Genomic DNA, 15,561 nt, shown 5'->3' with positions numbered 1-15,561 from the left:
ACAACAGGGCTTCCCAGCCCCAGAGAGCTCAAATTCTGAGACAGCCAGAAACCTTTGAGAAGGGTCTGGGATAAACCCCAGTCACCTGGCTTATTGGTTGGGCTTGAAAAACTTTGCTGTGTCACACCTCATGCCATGGACCCTGGAATTACAAATGGCAGTTCTTCACACCTTTTGTTCTAGTTCCAAAACTGCACAGATTGGTGAAGAACTATGCTGCTTAAACAAAACCTTCAACTTTGCTAAGAAACTAAATTTCCCCACCGCATAATCTCACATCATATTGTGCATTTTCCACTTGGGAATATCCAGGTAATTATTAATACTGTGTTCAAACCTACAGGTGGGACACGTTCTGTAAAAGTGGTTGGTTAATCTGCTCTAATCCCTGACTGCAACTGTGAGAGATCTTCCCTTCTCACCTAATTGCCCTGGATTATCAAGTGAAAGTCACAAATATATATATGCAGTTTTGCTTAATATGCCTAAATCACATCAATGGCTGGGTCACTCCCAAACTTCCACATTGATAACTCCTCCCAGGGAATACTCTTAAAATTTTATTTATTAAATTCTTTGTCCCATCTTGACTACCCTAGACTCAATAGGAAGGGGCAAAGGGGCCACACTTCCCTGTTCTTACATGGCTAGTATTTTGTCTTCCACTTCTCTCAAGCCTGCATTTATATTTCTTTCTGAACATGACAATCTTCATTTCTTTCTCTTTGTTCCCTTTTCTCATGAATCTAAAGTTCTACCTCTCACTCCCTACTCAGACACAGGCTGCTGAAAATTTTATTTTTCATTTAGAACCAGCCGTGGGACATGGACACTCAGTGTCTCAAATGAAGCATTCTCCTGAAAATTCGGAACTGATTTAACACAAGTAGCATTAGAAACTATCCACAGCAATTGGGAACAAGCAAAAGAAACATGTCTTTAGAACTGACTTCGTGTCCTCAGTCTCCATTTTATTACACGGTGAACCTAAGTTCAAGTTCCCATGAGCTGTGGGAGCTGGAGACTTCCCAATGGTACACAAACTTCCTTTTTTCCATCTTTTGTTCCAGAAAACATGACAATCTCTGACAATGCCTTCTGTTCTTTATCTTGTGCTCTTCAAAACAAAACACTTGTTCCTTACCACCAAAGAACAAAAGGATATGATTAGTAAGAGTGTTACACTAACATTCTGTAACAGTTGACTTAGAAAACAACCTAAGGGAATGAATGCCGCTATTCCCAAATTCTGATTGGTGGGAAAATGTAGCTGTAATTTGGCTCAGATGTTTTTCATTTTCAAACTTAAAAGCTCTATAACATTTTTGCTCACAATGCAGAGCTGGGTGCGCGGCTTCTCACGCCTTAGGTTCTCAGTATGATTTCAAGCCCTTAGCCAGTAACAGCCTGATTGCAATAAAATTTTGTCATTTGCTTTACTTGAGTTTGAGTTATATTGCATCGCAGAGGACCCCATAACAGAAAGTCTTTACCATATAGCTTGCAGTCATCAACTTTTTCTCTAGTATAAATGCTTTCATGATGATGGAGACTGTAGAAAATTGCAAAGCCTTCACCATATTGAATACCTTCATACGGTTTATGTCTCGTGATGATGAAGACTTGTGAAATTTGAAAAGGCTTCACCATCTTAAATGCATTCATAGAGTTTCACTCCACTATGAATTCTTTCATGAAGAACAAGATTATAGATATGTTCGAAGGCTTAACCATAAGCTCTTGTGAGTTCTCTACATTATGGTTTCTTTTCTGCAATTGAATTTGAATGGCATGAAAAGGCTTTACCACACTGATTACATTCATAAGATTTCTCTCCAGAAGGTGTTCTTTTATATATTCAAAGATAACCATGATATGTAAAGGCATGACCACATTGCTAACATTCATAGGATTTCTCAACTCTTTGTGATATGTGTTCTTTTATGATACAGGAGACCAATTTTACATGAAATATTTTACCCCTCTGATTACATGCAAAGCTTCATACATGTCTTCTTTATGCATTTGAAGGTGATTGCAATGTTCAGCACTTGATCCCATTGATGATATTCACATGATTTCTCTTGCATGTGTCTTTTTTTATATTCTTGCAGAGTATTATGACTTCTAAACATATTAGAACATGACTTATATTCACAGGACTTCTCTCCTGGGTGTATGTTGTATTCTTGTTAGTGTTAAGAGATGAATGAGTTCAGCAAACCCTTTGTCATATTTGTTACTTTCAGAGGGCTTCTCTCCAATATGTGTTCTTTCTTGAATTAAAAGTGACTATGATGTAAAAATGGTTTTACACATTGATGAGAGTCATAGGACTTCTCTCCTGAATATGTTCTTTCATGTATGTGGAGACCACTGCTTCATTTAAAAGCTTTACCACATAGGTTAGATTCAAGTTTCCCTCCTTTATGTGTTCTTTTATGATACTGGAGACCACCCCTTCCTGAAAAGTCTTTACCACATGGATTACATTCATAGGATTACTCTCCTGTATGTGTTCTTTATGTTTTTGGAGATCATTGCTTTGTACAAAGGCTTTACCACATTGGGTACATTCATAGGGTTCTCTCCTGTATGTGTTCTTATATGTCTTTGGAGAACACAGCTATATGAAAAAGCTTTAACACATTAGTTACATTCATAGGGTTTCTCTTCTATATGCATTCATTTATGTATTTGGAGATGACCACTTTGTGCAAAGGCTTTACAACATTGGTTATATTCATAGGGTTTCTCTCCTGTATGTGTTCTTTTATGTTTTTGGAAATCACTGCTTTGTGCAAAGGCTTTACCACATTGGTTACATTCCTAGGGTTTCTTTTCTGTATGTGTTCATATATGTCTTTGAAGATGAGTGCCTTGTGCAAAGACTTTACAACAGTGGTTACATTCATAGAGTTTCTCTCCTATATGTATTCTTTTATGTTTTTGGAGATCACTTCTGTGTACAAAGGCTTTACCACATTGGTTACAAACATAGGGTTTCTCTCCTGTATGGGTTCTTTTATGTATTGAGTGATAACTGCTTCTTACAATGTCTTTACAACTTTGGTTACCTTCATAAGGTTTTTCTTGATTATGTGTTCTTTTATGTGTTTTGAGTCTACTCCTATGTGCAAAACCTTTACCACATGGGTTGCATTTATAGGATTTCTCTCCATTATGCCTTTGCGTATGACTCTGATATACAAAGGTTTTACCATATTGAATAAAATCAGAGGGTTAGTTTTCAGTAAAACTTCTTTCATGCCTGCAAATACAATTGACACATATAATTTTTCTCACATTGATTATGTTCATGAGTATTTTTTATCTCTATGAATTCATTTCAAATTTGGTTTAATTGTAAAGAGCAATATGATCTTAAAATAATATCAGCTTGTTTATATTCAAAGGTCTTCCCCTTTATTATGGGTTATCTTGTATGTTTGAAGATACATGAACTAGGAAGAGCATAAATTATGTAACTTGCATGTATCCCATAATTTTTCTACAAGAGATTATTCACATATTTGAAGAGAATGCAATGAACTTAGAACTTTTGCACTCTGATTGCAAACACAGATTTTGCTATCATAGGAGTAATACTACATTTGGAACATGAGCCAATGTAAACAGAAAGGTTTCTTTTTTAAAATTTTTTATTAGATATGTTTCTTTACTTTCATTTCAAAGGTTATTCCCCTTCCTGGTCTCCAGTCCATAAGCCCCCATTCCCTCCCCCCCCACTAGCCCATATGGGTATTCCCCCTAAAGATCCCCCTTATTGCCCCCCCCCATATTCCTCTGCACTGGGGATCCAACCTTGGCAAGACCAAGGGCTTTCCCTTCAACTGGTGCCCCAACCAGGTTATTCTCTGCTACATATGCAGTTGGAGCCCAGGGTTAGTCCATGTATAGTCTTTCAGTAGTGATATAGTCCCTGGAAGTTCTGGTTGGTTGACATTGTTGTTTTTATGGGGTAGCAAGCTCCTTCAACTCTTTCAATACTTCCTCTAATTCCCCTCAAGGGAGTGCTATTCTCAGTTCAGTGGTTTGCTGCTAGCATTGACCTCTGTATTGGATATGCTCTGGATGTGTCTCTCAGGAGAGATCTATATCCATTTCCTTTCAGCATGCATTTTTTAGCTTCATCAATTTTATCTAGTTTTGGTGGCTCCATATATATACGGGTCATATGTTGGTGTTGGTCAGGCTCTGAATGGCCATTCCTTGAGTCACTGCTCTAAACTTTGCTTCCATATCCTGTTCTATGGATATTTCCCCCCTTTTAAGAAGGAGTGGGAGCATCTGCATTTTGGTTATCCTTCTTGAGCTTGCTGTGGTCTATGGATTGTATCTTGTGTAAGTTGAGCATTTTTGCTAATATCCACTTATCTACGAGTTCATACCAAGTTTGTTTTTCAACAGAAAGATTTCTACAACCCTAGTTCTCATAAAGAGATTCAGCAATTTGAACTTATAAATGATCCCGATAATGGTGAAAAACTAATTATTTATAAAGTTATACCACATTGAGAAACTCTACTCAAAGTGGGGTGTATGTACATCTTCTAATTGTTCTGGAAAAGAGAGAGGTATGTTGCTTCTTTCAGTATCCCTATGCTCACATGGCTTATACAGATAGTGACATATGACATCCATATTAGAAGAAGAATAACAAGTAACAGAGTTCCAAATTACATTCACACAGTTTTGACTTTTTTTCCTCATACAAATGTGTTACAGGGATTAAGGTTTCTCCACAAAACCATTCTTGAATCAAATAAACTGTCCATCTCACTAAATTTAGCAGTGTTAGTACAAGTATATGGTTAACCACAGATTTACTATTGATTATTTGCTGACTACAACTTTGTAGACATATACTTATGACCTAATCAATGTGTTTCATTTTTGCAATAGCTAAGAGGTGTGAGGTAGTGCAATGTCCAATTTTCTGGGGAACCTCCAGCCTGATTTCCAGAATGGTTGTACCAGTTTGCAATCCCACCAACAATGGGGGAGTGTTCCTCTTTCTCCACACCCTTGCCAGCATCTGCTGTCACCTGAGATTTTTATCTTAGCCATTCTGACTTGTGAGAGGTAGAATCACAGGGTTGTTTTGATTTACATTTCTCTGATGACTAAGAAAATTGGACATTCCACTACCTGAGGACACAGCTATATCTCTCCTGGGCATATATCCAAAAGATGCCCCAACATATAACAAAGACACATGCTCCGCTATGTTCATAGCAACCTTTATAATAGCCAGAAGCTGGAAAAAACCCAGATGCCCTTCAATAGAAGAATGGATTCAAAAAATGTCATAAATCTACAGAATGGAGTACTATTCAGCTATCAAAAACAATAACTTCATGAAAGTCATAGGCAAATAGAATGAACTAAAAAATAATTATCCTGAGTTAGGTAAGTCAATCACAGACAAACAGACTTGGTATGCACCCATTGATAAGTGGATATTAGCCAAAAAGTTCAAGTTACCCAAGATGCAATCCACAGACCCCAGGAAGCTCAAGAAGAAGGATAACCAAAATGTGGATGCTAACACTCCTTCTTAAAAGGGGAAAAGTATTCATACAAGGGGATATGGAAGCAATATTTAGAGCAGTGAATGATGGGCTGGTCATTCAGAGCCTCCCCCACATGTGGCATGTGTGTGTGTGTGTGTGTGTGTGTGTGTGTGTGTGTGTGTGTGTGTGTACAGCCAGCAAAACTAGATAGGATTGATGGAGCTAAAAAATGCATGCTGGAATGGACTGGATATAGATATCTCTTGAGAGACACATCCAGACCATGTCCAACACAGATGTCAGTGCTAGCAACAAACCACAGAACTGAGACCAGGACCCCCTTGGGGGGAATTAGAGGAAGTATTGAAGGAATTGAAGGAGCTTGCAACCCCATAAAAGCAACAATGTCAACCAACCAGACCTTCCAGGGACTAAACCACTGCCAAAAGACTATGCATGGACTGACCCAGGGCTCCAACTTCATATATACCCAAGAATAGCCTTGTTGGGGCACAGGAGGAAGGGGAAGGCCTTGGTCCTGCCAACGTTAGACCTCCAGTGCAAAAAATATGGGGGGGGCAGTAAGGTGGATATATGGGGGAATACCCATAAGGGAGAGTGGGAGCAGTGGGGATGGGGGTTTATGGAGACGAAACTGGCTAGGGGAATAACATTTGAATTGTAAGTAAAGAAATATATCTAATAAAAAATTTTAAAAACAGAATTTAATGAAAATGAAGGCACAACCTACCCAAACTTATGCGCCACAATGAAATCAGTGCAAAGAAGAGAACTCGAAGATCTGAGTACTGCCAAAAAGAAATGGGAGAAAGCATAAACTAGCAGCTTGACAGCACAACTGAGAGCTCTAGAACAAAAAGAAGCAAATACACCCAAGAGGAGTAAAAGCAGGAAATAGTGAAACTAAGTGCTGAAATATACTAAGTAAGAAAAAAAAGAAGTAGATACAGAATCAGTGCAACCATAACCTCATTCTTTGAGCAAATCATGAAGATGGAAAAACACTTAGCCAGACTCACCAGAGGGCAAAGTGACAGTATCCAAATTAACAAAATCAGAAATGGAAAGCAAGACAAAACAACAGAAACTGAGAAAGATTAAAAAATCACATCTAACTACAAATAACTCAACAAAACTGGAACACCAGGAGAATGTGGACAATTTTCAATACAGATACCAGGTACCAAATTTAAATCAAGATCATATAAAGCATTTAAACAGTTCGATAAGCCCTGAAGAAAGAGTCATTAAAAGGCTCTCAAAGCCCAGAACCAGATGGGTTTAGTGCAGAATTCTTTCAGACCATCATAGAAGACCTTATCACAGTACTTTCCAAATTACTCCACAAAATAGAAATAGAAGAAACCTTACCCAATTCCTTCTATGAAGCCACAATTATGCTTATACCTAAACCACACAAAGACCCAACAGAGAAAGAGAACTCCAGAACAATTTCCCTTATGAATATCTATGACAAAATACTCAATAAAATTCTCACAAATCAAATCTAAGAACCCATCAAAATAATCATCCATCCTGTTCAAGTAGGCTCCTTCCCAGGAATGCAGGGATTTTTCAGTATATGTAATCCCATCAATGTAATCCACTATATAAACAAATTCAAAAACAAAAACCACATGATCATCTCATTAGATATTGAGAAAGCATTTGGCAAACTTCAACACCCCTTCATGATAAAAGTCTTGAAAATATCAGGAATTCAAATCCCATATCTAAACATAGTAAAAGCAATATACAGCAAACCAGTAGCCATCATCAAGCTAAATGTGGAGAAAATTGAGGCAATCCCACTAAATTCAGGATTTTGACAAGACTTCCCTCTCTCCCTAACTATTCAATATATTAATTGAATTCCTAGCCATACCAATTAGACAACAAAAAGTGGTGAAAGAGAATCAGATTGGAAAGGAAGGAATCAAAATATCACTAATTGCAGAGGATATGTTAGTATATTAAGTTACCTCAAAAATTCAACCAGAGATTTCATAAATCTGATAAACAATTTCAGCAAAGTGGCTGGATATAAAACTAACTCAAAAAATCAGTAGTCTTCCTCCCCTCAAAGGATAAACAGGCTGAGAAAGAAATTAGGGAAACAACCCCCTTTACTATAGTCATAAATAATATAAAATTGGTGTGAATCTAACCAAGCAAGAGAAAGTTATGTGTGACAAGAAATTCAAGTCTCTGAAGAAATAAATCAAAGAAAATCTCAAAATGTGGAAGATTGTCCCATGCTCATGGATTGGCAAGGTTAACATACTAAAAATGGCAATCTTAATATAATCAGTCTGCCAAATCAATGCAGTACTCATCAAAACTCCAACTCAATTCTTCATAAAATAGAAGCATGAATTTGCAAACACATTTGGAATAACAAAAAACTCAGAATAACAAAAAGTATTACCAACAATAAACTATGTTTTGAGGGACACTTAAGGATAGTGGTCAATTAACTCTGTTGGTTTACTTTTGAAGTTCTTATTACCTCCAGATTACTCAGTTCCTCCTAGAAATATTCCAAAAAAATCCTGGAGCTCCTTCCACTCCTTTCACCATATTGTACAGCTGCAGCCTGGAGCCTCTAAGAGGACAGATATGCTAGGCCCCTGTCTGTAAGCATGCTTAGTATCATTAATGCTGTCACGGATTGGTTCTTGTCCATGGGATGGGTCAGAAGTTGGACCAGTCATTGGTAGGCCATTCCCTCAGACCCCACTCCTTCTTTGTCCCTGCACGTCCTGTAGGCAGGAAGGTTTATAGATGGGTTAGTATGATCGTTCCTTCATTGGGAACCCTGTCATGCTCAGGAGGTGGTCAATTCAGACTCCATATCACAAACTCCTTGGAATGAGTCTCAGGTACAAACACTCTCATACATTCCATGGAGCATCCCCCATTCCTGGTTCCTGGCACATCCTAGAGAAGCCCTTCCCCAGGCTTCTATTCCTTCTGGAGATGCCCTCTACCTCCTCACATATGTCATCTATTGTGTTGGGCTTCCTTGGTAGGGTCACAGCACTCAGGACACTGGGGAGGCAGAGAAACTGCAACACTGCATACATTTTTTTAATTCTCCAGCGCCATTTATAGGCAAGCAGAATAAAAATTTCTCAAAGTTTCTAAGTCACAACAGATTCTATTACACAAATTTTTTAAACGGAAAAGGAGAGGTAGGAAAATTAGAAAAAAATTGGCTAGAATTAAGAAAACTGGCTTTACCATTTGTTTTCCAGTCTCTGCATGCTTTGAAGTCTCAGGGTTGGATTGAAGTTCTGTCTGAAAGGCTGATGAACTGAGTCCAGTTTGAGCCTGCAACAATTTCTGAAATTGTTCTGGAAGCGAGTTTCTGGAAACAACATAAGGCAGGTAGGTAGAATATCAGGTCATCTCAGTTTCCCTGTAAATGATTCTTGTCAAAGCTGAATACTATACAATATATGAATATGTCAACCAAGATTTTAATACCATTAAGATCTTTGTATGCATTGTGGAAGGCGCACAGGTCAGCTAAGATGAAACTTTGCTCCTTGTTTGAGAAGCTGAAAGAGAACTATCCTTTTATGAGCTAATTTGCTCAGTAGTCAATTTTAATAAATCTTCATTAATGCTATGTGAAGGATTTCATTATGAATCTTAACTGCTACACAACCAACAACATGTCTAATTTTATCTGAAGTTTTGTGTAGAGACATTTTCATGTCTAGACCAGTTACAGGGCTTTTCCCTCATGGAACAATCAGAAAATCAAGTTATCTGTACTGTTTGATTTTCTCAAAATTACCTTTCTTGTACCCAAGACATTAACGGTGTCTTTCCCTGTCTATTCTGCTCCCGATCATCCTGGAAGGGGTCCTAAGACTTTCTTTTCCTGCTGTGAACTCAAATATACAGGCTGTCTCCCATAATAGCATTTTCTTGGTCCAGTAACCCCAAATCATCAATGGTTTGGATTTTTTCAATTAGTAGTCTCCTTTTTCTTCAGCCTTGACCTCTTTTGAACTCTTTCCCCAGGATTTTTAATATCTACACCAAATATATAATGACACATTTTGATAAAGAATTCAAAACAATCTCAGTACTTGTTATCATTCTTGGAGGCAGTGCTCCTCCACTATTTCCATTCTTGTCCTTACATGAGAAAAAGGCCTAAGTTTATAATATTTGTGTGGCATAAGGTTATTCTACCTATGCCCTGTTCTTCATACACATTTTGAGACCAAAATACTCTGTGTATTTATCTATGCATACTTTAATTCTCCACTCTATGAAATTTAATATCTCTATCAGTATGGTTATCTATATCTATAAGTATATATTTATACACCCTTTCCCTTTATATAACTTGTTACACATCCTTTCCTGTGGATTTAGCTTCAGTTAAATTCCCTTCTACTTCCTATATAAGCCTATTTGCAGATTCTCAATTTGTCATAACTTGCCAAGCAATTCCAGCATTTTTGTGTAGCTCTTGGTCAAAGAACCCAAGTGCCTTCCCTGGCAAAGCCTTTCTCAGATTTTATTTAAAGCATTTTTCATTCATTCTCCATTCTGTGGAGATTAATACCATTTCTTATTAGTTGTTGAGATAGGATTTCTTTCTATCTTCCTGCCTTTGTTTCCTATGTCTTAGCTCAAAGGCCTGGATTACTTTATTGCAGGTATACTTTAAAACACTTAAACATTTACTTCTATATTTCTTTTATCCTAAAAAAACAACTAAACCAATATCATATAACTCTGTCCTTTGCTTATCTGATAATAACAGGCAGGCAACCTCCACCACCTACCTCAGTCTCTGCCTTCTGAGCAACCTGTCTCTTAGTACAACAGGGGCTCCCAGCACTTCTGAGCTTAAACTCTCTGAGTCACACAGATATCTTTTCGAAGGGGCAATGGTAAACCCCTTCACCCGAGCTTGCCTGTGTCATCTTGGGGAACTTTGCTGTTCCGAGCTTGTGCCATGAACCCCAGAATGATGCAGAAGTTTCAGCACACCTTTTGTTCTAGGTCTGAATCTGCACAATTTGGTGAGGAACCAGGTAGCTCCAGCGAAACCACCAACTCTGGTACCAAACTGTTTTTTTCTACCTCCTAATCCCCCATTATGGCCTGTGTTTTCCATTTCAGAATTTCCAATTCAGTTTTAATACTGAAATCAATCCTACAGTTGAGACATATTCTGTGGAGGTGGTTGGTTACTCGGCTCTGCAATGGATACTATGTGCAAGAGTTCCTGGCTGCCATGGCAAATGCTATGTATTCTCAAATGAAAGACAGACAGAAAGACAGACACACATACACACACATTTTAATATGCATAAATCACATTTTAATATGAATAAATCAGCTCAGTGCCTGGGCCATTCCCAATTTCCACATTACTAATACCTCCCCTGTGACAGTCCTGACTGACTGCTTACTAAAATCTATATCCCATCTTTGATACTCAGAATCAACCTGGGGAGACACCACCGAGGCTCCTCTTCAGTGACACTTACATGGAGGGTACTCTGTCTTTCTCAGCTCTCAAATCTGCATCCAATTCCTTTCCTGACTTGGTGATCCCTGTTTGTCCCCTTGCCCTTGAATCCAAAAGTGATTCCTCTGTCTCTGCCTAGACATTGACCCCTGGCAATTTTATCAATTATAACCAGCTACAAATAGGGAATCTCAGTTTCTCAAATGCAGGATTTGGGAACCAATTTAGCACAAGAGTGCATTAGAACCAATCCATACCAATTGGGAAAATGCACCAAACAAGCAAAGCCCCAAGTGTATCCTTTTCTTTTAATCATTCTCCATTTAATCCTATGGTGAAACTAAGTTTCAGTTCAAATGCTGAGGTGAGTTGTGTACTTCCCATTGGTGGCCACCTTTCCTTACTCATCATTTTGTTTTTGAAAACATAATAAGTGTCTATGATAATGCCCTAGGGTATTTATCTTGTGCTCCTCAAAATATAACACATGTTCCCTAACACCAAAGAACAAATTAATATCATTGACTAAACTGTAACACCCACATCTAAATACAGTTGACACTGTAAACTACATAAGCACTGATCCCTCAATCCTGAACAGTGGAAAAATGTAGCTGAACTTGGCACAAATGTGTTTTCTCTTTATTTTTTTTTATTTATTGTTTAATTTTTTCTCATTCCACACTTATCCCCTACCAGTCCATCCCTACTGTTCCACATACCACACCTCCTCCCACATCCCTAGAAGGATGTCCCCATCCAACCATTCCATTTTCTGTTGCCTCAAGTCTCTTGATGGATGTGTGTATCTTCTCTGAACGAGTCCAGACACAAATGTCCTCTTCTGTACGTTTTTTTTTGGGGGGGGGGCTCACATAAACACGTGTATGCGACCTAGCTGGTTGCTCAGTGTCTGAGACATCCTAGGGGTTCAGGTTAATCGACACTGCTGGTATTCATATAGGATCACTCTTCAGGTTTTTCCAGGTATTTCCTAATTGAACCACAGAGGTCACCAGTTTCTGCCAATTGATTGGGGGTAAATATCTCCATCTGACTCTTTTAGCTGGTGTTGGGCCTTTCAGAAGGCAGTCATGATAGGCCCCTGTTTGTAAGCATACCATACAATGAATAATAGTGTCAGACCTTGGTTCCTCCACTGAGCTGGAACCCAATTTGGACCTCTCTTTGCTCAGGCTCTTCTCCATTTTTTGTTCTTCAAGTTCTTTCGACAGGCAAAACTCTGTGTCAGATATTTGGATTGTGGGATGGCAGCCCAATAACACTCTGGCTCACAGTAGTTAGGCAGGTGTCTTGTCACAGTTTAGGCTCTGAGTGCATTTTCTGGCCATAATCCAGGAGCAACTTTATTACAGTAAATTCTTGCCATTTTCATCACCCATGTATAAGTTCTGTTGGGTTTGTGTGGACCCCATTCCACAAAATTGGACCCCTTTACCACATTGTTTCCAGTTACATCTTTACAATATGATTACTTTCATGATGCTAAAGAATTTAGAAATGTGCAAAGGCTTCACCATGTTCAATGCCTCCTTAGTCTTTTTTTCATGATGATGGCGTGTGAAAATTGAAAGGACTTCACCATATTAAATACATTCACATAGTTTCTCTCCAGTACAGATTATTTCATGTTGACGAAGACTATAGAACTACCTGAAGGCTTCACCTTAAATGTGCTCACAGGATTTCATTAAATACACTCACAGCATTTCTCTAAACTATGGTTTATTTTGTGCCTTTTAATATGACTGACATGTGATGGGTTTACCACTTTGATTACATTCATAGGGTTTCCCTCCTGTTTGTCTTCTTTTATGTATTTGAAAGATGATTGCTCATTCAAACACAGAGGCTTAATCCCATTGATTATATTCACAGGGTTTTTCTTGAGTGTGTCTTCTTTTATTTACTTGAAGAGTACTGTGGCTTACAAAAGGTTCACCACATTTCTTACATTCATGGGGTTCCTATGCAGTGTGTATTATTTTATGTGCTAGGAAATGACTCTTTCATGCAAAGGCTTTACCACATTAGTTACAGTCAGAGCATTTCTTTCTAGTACAAATTCATTTATGCAGTTGAAGATGATTGTGATGTGAAAGGTCTTCAGGATATTTAAGACATTCATCGGGTTTTCCTGCTGTTTATGTATTTGGAAGTCACTGCTTTGTGAAAATGGTTAAAAACCACATTGGTTTCATTCAAAAAGTTTCTCTCTTGTATGTTTCTCTCTTGATTTTAGAGACCACTGCTTTGTGAAAAAATCTTTGGCACATGGGTTACAGTTAAAGGGTTTTGCTCCTGCATGGTTTCTGTTATATCTTTGTAGATGCCTCTTTTGTGCAAAGGCTTTAGCACATTTATTACATTCACAGGGTTTCTCTCCTGTATGTGTTCTTCTATGTCTTTGGAGTTGACCACTTTGTGCAAAGGCTATACAACATTGGTTCCATTCATAGGGTTTCTGTCCTATATGGGTTCTTTTATGTTTTTGGAGAATCATGGTTTTGTACAAAGACTTTACAACATTGTTTACATTTATAACATTTTTCTCCATTACATGGTCTTTTATATCTTCTGAAACTACTCCTTTGTGCAAAGGCTTTACCATATTTATTACATTCATAGAGTTTCTCTCCTTTGTGTGTTCTTTTATGATTTCAGGAAAACACTGCTTCTTACAAAGTCTTTACAACATTGGTTATATTCAGAAGATTTTTCTCCATTATGTGTACTTTTATGTCTTTTGAAACTACTCTTTGTGCAAAATCTTTACCACATTGGTTACCTTCACAGGGCTTCTCTCCATTATGCCTTTGGATAAGATTCTGAAATGCAAAGACTTTACCATATTGAATAAAATCAAAGGTTTGCTTTCCAGTAAAACTTTCATACCTGCAAATACAATTGGCACATGTAAATTTTTTCTCAGCTTGATTATATTCATGAATCTTTTTATATTTGTGAATTTATTTCAAATTTTGTTTAATTGTAAAGAGCAATATGATCTTAACAAAACGTCAATTTGTTTACATTCAACTCTGTCCCTTTCATTATGCGTTGTCTTGAATGTTTGAAGATACATGGAATAGGAAGAGAACTGATTACACTACTCATATTTATTCCATAATTTTTTTCTTAAAGAATATTAACATATTTGAAGAGAAGAGGATGAACTCAGAGTTTTTGTAGTCTGACTGTGAACATAAATTTTGCTATCTTGTGAGGAATACTACATTTGCAACATGAACCAATGCAAACAGAAAAAAACTTCTATAACCATAATCTCATGATGTGATTCAGCACTTTCAATGTGAAAATGTCCCCAATAATGGACAAAAACTAAATATTTATAAACTTTTACCACATTAAGACACTCTCCTCAAAGTGGGGTGTACTGTACATCTTCTAATTGTTCTGCAGAAGAGAGAGGTATGCTGCTTCTTTCACTATCGCTGTGTTCACATGGCTTGCATCCATAGGGACATATGACATTCATATCAAAAGAAAAATAACACATTACTTTCAACACATTCCAAAAGAAGGGTTCTACATTACATTCACACAGTTTTACGTTTTTTCCTCACAGAGATTTGGTACAGGGTTTACGTTTTCTCCACAAAACCATTCTTGAATCTCGTAAACTGTCCATCTCACTAAATTTAGCCATGTTGTTATATGAATATGGTTCACCACAAATTTTCTATGGACTATATGCTTATTATAAGGTTGTAAACATATAATGACAACCTAATCAATGTGATATGCAGAGCATATTTTACCCTGTTGCATTTCTTTAAAAGTTGCTGGACTTATTAAACCTTCTTGGGAGGCATTTTCTTATCATTTTGCACATGAAAACTACCTTCCATGTCTTCCAGAACTTTTACAATATTTTTCAGTAGTATGGTCTTCCCAAATGTAGCCTAAAAATGATATCAGAGAAAGTATGTTAAATTATTGGAATTAGGCAACATTTAAATTACTATCTTTAGTGAACTTTAGAACCATGACTGATTTATTCACCATATTATTCCTCATTTTTAAGTGAAATTAAAAATCAAGTAACAATAAACAAAGCAAGCTGTGCCTACATTTTACAAAATGAATGATAAATTCATTACATTACCTACAGCACTGAGATTCCTACAGATCTCCAGCATCAAACATTGGTAGAGACTCTTCTGAGCAGGATCCACCCATGCCCACTCTTTCTGAGTGAAATTCACATGCACTTCATCATAGGTCAGTACATCCTAAAAGATCCAATACATGTATACATAATACAGCATGATACTGCCTTCCAGTCTCCATTTGTGCTCATAGATGGGGATGTCCCAAAGTCCTTCAGACTCAACACCTGCTTTCAGAGGTGGTTTATCAGGAGCACACTCATTCCTAAGCCCACAGGTGAGACCCCACTTTCTCTCCACTGACTGTCCAAAGGAATACACACCCAGAGCTCACAAGGCACAGGGA

At 37.6% G+C, this 15,561-nt stretch overlaps 1 long non-coding RNA gene and 1 pseudogene across 1 annotated transcript; both read right to left on the bottom strand.

The window, feature by feature from the left end:
- Positions 1-547: 547 nt before the first annotated feature.
- Positions 548-3,234, bottom strand: LOC147995862 (uncharacterized; annotated as a pseudogene).
- Positions 3,235-11,931: 8,697 nt separating this feature from the next.
- On the bottom strand, positions 11,932-15,435 carry LOC148006604 (uncharacterized). Its single transcript, XR_015684089.1, has 2 exons — positions 15,212-15,435; positions 11,932-15,008 (listed from the first exon to the last, which is right to left on the bottom strand). It is a non-coding gene; the product is annotated as an uncharacterized LOC148006604 (long non-coding RNA).
- Between the last annotated feature and the right edge of the window lie 126 nt (positions 15,436-15,561).

Source organism: Rattus norvegicus, chromosome 3 (genome assembly GCF_021556685.1).
Source record: "Rattus norvegicus strain SHRSP/BbbUtx chromosome 3, alternate assembly SHRSP_T2T, whole genome shotgun sequence".
NCBI lineage: Eukaryota > Metazoa > Chordata > Mammalia > Rodentia > Muridae > Rattus > Rattus norvegicus.
The sequence above is the reverse complement of the archived record's forward strand: the minus strand, read 5'-3'. Positions and strand labels throughout refer to the sequence as shown.